The 4,960-nt window shown below is 40.9% G+C and overlaps 1 pseudogene; it reads right to left on the bottom strand.

Annotated features, from left to right (window-relative positions):
- Positions 1-2,693: 2,693 nt before the first annotated feature.
- Positions 2,694-4,515, bottom strand: LOC103197584 (annotated as a pseudogene).
- Between the last annotated feature and the right edge of the window lie 445 nt (positions 4,516-4,960).

Below are 4,960 nucleotides of genomic sequence, written 5' to 3' on the forward strand. Positions count from 1 at the left end.
AAAAAAAAAAATGCATTAACCCATGTCACTTTAGTTTTGTGTATTTGATTGTACATAAATTATATTTCAATAAAATGCATTTAAAAAAAGAGAAAAAAGAAAAAGAAACCATAACAGATCTACATAAATGGAAGAACATACCATGCTCATGGATAGGAAGATCGAACACTGTGAAATTGTCAATCCTACCCAAAGCAATCTACACATTTGCAATCCCAATCCATATCCCATAAACATTCTTTAAGGATATGGAAAAATGAATCACTGATTTTATATGGAAATGAAAGAGATCTCAGATAAGCAAAGCCCTATTGAAGAAGAACAAAGTAGGAGGTCTCACACTCCCAGATCTCAAAACCTACTATACAACCACAGTAGTCAAAACTGCCTGGTATTGGTACAATGACAGACACATAGACCAGTGGAATAGAATTGAGAACCAGAAATAGATCCATTGACTTACAGTCAGCTGATTTTTGACAAAGGGCTGAAATCCATTATATAGGGAAGAGATGGTCTCTTTAACAAATGGTCCTGGCAGAACTGGATATTCATTTGCAGAAAAATGAAACATGATCTGTACTTCACATCATACACAAAAACTAACTTGATTGATCAAAGACTTAAATATGAAACCTAAAATTATAAACTGTCTCAAGGAATAACTAGGAACAAATTCGGGGGTCCTAATTTATAGCATGGGAGTTCTGGTAGCATAGTGCCTAAGGCACTTGACTGCTAACCAGAAGACTGACGGTTCAAACCCACCAGCCACTCCTCGGAAGGAAGGTTGGGCAATCTACTCCCATAGTGATATCGCCTCAGAAACCCAAGGAAGGGTCGCTATGAATCAGGGCCAACTCGATGGCACATAACAACAACAACATTTTATAGCATAAATAGACTGTCAAGCATAACCCAAAATGCACAAACAGCAGAAAGAAACTAGATGAATGGGACCTTCTAAAAATTAAATTTTTATGTGCTTCAAAAGACTTCTCCAAAAGAGTAAAAAGAGAACCTACAGATTGGGGAAAAATATTTGGGAATAACATATCTGACAAGGAAATTATCTCTAAAATTTATAGAAAACTCCAACACCTCAACAACAAAAAGACAAACAATGCAATTATAAATGGGCAGAAGACATGAATAGACACTTCACCATACGATATTCAGGTGGCTGACAAACACATGAAGAAATATTCATGATCATTACCCATTAGAGAGAAATGCAAATCAAAACAACAATGAAATACCATCTTGCCCCAACACTAGTGGCAAAGTTCAAAAGACAGAAAATAACAAATGCTGGCGAGGATGCAGAGAGATTGGGACTCTCCTACATGGCTGGTGGGACTGTAAATTGGTACAACCACTGTAGAAAGCAGTATGGTGATTCCTTAAAAAGCTGGAATTAGAAATATCATTTGATCCAACCATTCCATTACTAGATATATATTCTAAAGAAGTGTAAGCCATGACAACAACAGACATATGCACACCCATGTTCATCACAGCACTATTTACAATAGTCAAAAGGTGGAAACAACATAGGTGCCCATCAACAGAAGAATGGATAACCAAACTATAGTACATACACACAATGGAATACTATGCAGCACTAAAGAATAATGTAGAATCTGCAAAACATTGCATAAAGTCGATGAACTTGGAGGACATTATATGCTGAGTGAAATAAGTCAATCATAAAAGGGCAAATATTGTATTAGTCCATTATTGTAAAAGTCAAGGAAAGGTTCATATGTGGAAGGAAACTGTTGGTTACCAGTGATGGTAGGGGAGGGGAGGAAACACTGCAAAAATAAAAATCAAGTTCTCATTGTGATTTCTTATCTTTTTGCCTGGAAAACAATGTTTGAAGATACATAGTCTTTATTTTTAAAATGACATACAGATAATTTATTGAGAGCATCTGGTCAGTGGTTTCATTGATTGTCTTAGGTAACATTCCTCAGCTAAGAAGTTTTATTTTTTAAAATCTCTGATGCTGATAGCAGTCCAGCCCTTGGTTCCTACTTCTTATCAGCTGATATGATCTGGCTCTAGCCTCTGACCCCTCTCAAGAACAGAATCTAGGGATTTCTGAATTCCTTTCAAGCACATGCAGCTGGGATACTCACCAGGCTGGGCCTCAATTTATAGAGCTGTTTCTCATCTTTTTTTTTTTTTTTTTCCTTTTAAATTCAGACTATTAAAGCTGGATTATCAATCCAAGATTTGTATTTATGTTAGTGGCTAACATAGCTTAGCCAAGACTTTGTCATCCCAGGACTACTGAACAGAGGTCAGGCTCAGCCTCTCCTTGCACACAGGAAGTGGTCATTCATCCAGGAGATTAACTGTCCTTTCGACATCAAACAGCTTCATGTGCCCTGCTGCGTCTGGTAACTCTGTACACATACAGAACCACCAGCCTTGCTCCCAGGCTTAAAGAATCTTCCCGTGCTTTCTTCTCCCTAGTCCCTGCCAGACAAGGCTTGCAGAAGTGCTGCACAGACCTCAGGCTCCTCTACAGGCTTTTCCTGCTCTCCATAGCACACCCTACATCCTGTTTTGATCCTGTGGTGCCAGGAAATAGTGCTGGCCTCTACTCTCTGCCTGTGCCATGTGACTTTACCTAATCTAGTACATCTGACCAAAAAAACCCTTACTCTGGGGTCATCCTACTCCTACTTTTCTCTTATTTGTTCTGATGCTTCAGTTGAAAGAGCAGTGTCAGCTGGACTTGCTGTCATAGTGGTCTGTGGCTCCAAAGGAAGAGGTGGTGGCTTGGTGAGTGGGGATGTTCCTCCAGCACCTGTGCCGAGCTTCATGTATGCAGATGCTGAAGACACTGCCTGTCCTAGAGGTTGATTAGAGCTTAGAGGCTGCTGGAAACTGGCTAGCTGGCTGGTTGAACAAGTCCAGTGCTTTGATTTGGAGTCTTTAACTAGTTTAGTCCAAACCCGTGCCTCCCCAACCTGGAGAGCTGCTCCCAACTTCTGGGCCATCTCCACCATCTTACAGTCAAATTCCAGAGGGCTGTTGTGCTTGAGTAGGTTGACTTTCCTCTCCATTTCCTGGTACTGGGCCAGGGTGCCCTTCTTCTCTATCTGGTTGCAGAGCAACACAGCATAGTTAAGTTCAGTAAAGGGTTATACTTATCCAGGTGGACTGCTTCTGCATAGGCTCTCTTGGCATTCTCTGCATCTTCCAGATTGGTCAGAGCCACAGCCAAGAGCATGTAGAGGCCCCCATCTTTTGCTGAAAGTTGATGGCCTCACTATAGAAATGGAAAGCTGATACATACTGCTGCATGGACCAGTACACAACCCCCAAATTATATAGAATCTTCCAGTCGAAGGGTGCCAAGTAGCTGGCTCATTTAAGGCAGCTGCTAACTGCCACGTATTTCTTCTTGCCAAAGAAACACATTCCGATGTTATTGCAGAGTAGGAGACTCTGGCACAGCACAAGCTACGACTCTGTATTTGGTGAGGGCAACATCAAAGTCCCCATGGGTCTGCATCATGCCGCCTGCTGCCAAGATGGCCCTGTATTAGGTAGCGTCATAAGTCAGTACATTTCCAAGGTGTTCAAATGCCTTCTGGTAAATGTGGAGCTGTAAGTGGAGTAATCCTAAAGCTGTAAGATGTTCTGTGATTTCTTGTGAAAACTCCACTGCTTTCTTGTAGATTTCGATGGCCTTGTCCAAGTCTCCCTCCAGGAAGTGGATCTTCCCCAGTATTGTGTAAGTCAGATCATGCCTATTGAGCTGTAGGGCATTGTGCAACTGCTCCTGTGCCTTGTTGAACTGCATCAGGTACATGTAACAGACTCCTAAGTTGTGGCAGATCTCCTGATCTTTCTGGTTAAGATTAGCTGCTTCGTTATATACTTCTTTGGCAGCTTTATATTTTCCCAAAATAAATGATCTACCCACCTTCTTGAGGTTGTCAGTACACTGAGGGCTGAGAAAAGCACACGTCTGGAAGAGTTCTAGAGATTCTTGGATATGTCCTTCCAGGCAAAATAACAATGCTTACAAAAATCCTCAAGCTTTTTCTCATGTCTTTTAGCTTGACTATAAGGAACCCTCCCAAAAACACCTTTAGAAGGCCCTGAAATCACTGCATAAGGCAGGGACCCTAAGAATCCATTCTGAAAAACACTTGGACAGAGATGGCATATTCATACAACTCCTGAATCTCCTGAAGCTGTTCTTTGCTAACAGCCTTGCATGATTCATAATCCTTCCGGATATAGTAGAGATGTATCAACTAGTTCCATTTCTCCAGAACAGGAAACTCTGAATCTTTTTTCAGCCGAGGTTTTTGAGATGCAACAGATGCAGGAAGCTGAGATCTAATATTATTGTTGAGTGCTATCGAGTCGATTTTCAACTCATAGCAACCCCATGGGATAGAGGTGCTCCATAGGGTTTCCTATGCTGTAATCTTTATGGGAACATATCACCAGGTCTTTCTCTGTTGCAAGTCTCTCCTTGGCCATTTTAGCTATGCCCAGGGCTGTGTGACTGGAAGTCGGCCCACGAACATTTCTTCATGGCTGTCTGAATATCTTCTTTGGTGAAGTGTCTGTTCATATCTTCTGCCTATTTTTTTAATGCATTTTATTGAAATATAATTTATGTACAGTGAAATATACAAAACTAAAGTGACAGGGGTCAATGTGGTATTTTTTTTTTTTTTTGCAGTATTCCCTCCTTTCTCCTCCCCTCATACCCCTAACAACCAAAAAAGAAAGTTTCCTTCCATATATAAACCTTTCCTTGACCCTCCACAACAATGAACTTATACTATATTTGTCCATCTGTGATTGACTTATTTCACCCAGCATAATGTCCTCCAAGTTCATCCATGTTATGCAGTGTTTTGCTGACTCTGAGGGGTCACTATGAGTTGGGTCCAACTTGATGGCACATAACAACAACAAC

This window comes from Orycteropus afer, unplaced genomic scaffold (assembly GCF_000298275.1).
Source record: "Orycteropus afer afer isolate SDZICR_OR568_19922 unplaced genomic scaffold, OryAfe1.0 scaffold00081, whole genome shotgun sequence".
NCBI classification, from domain to species: Eukaryota; Metazoa; Chordata; class Mammalia; order Tubulidentata; family Orycteropodidae; genus Orycteropus; species Orycteropus afer.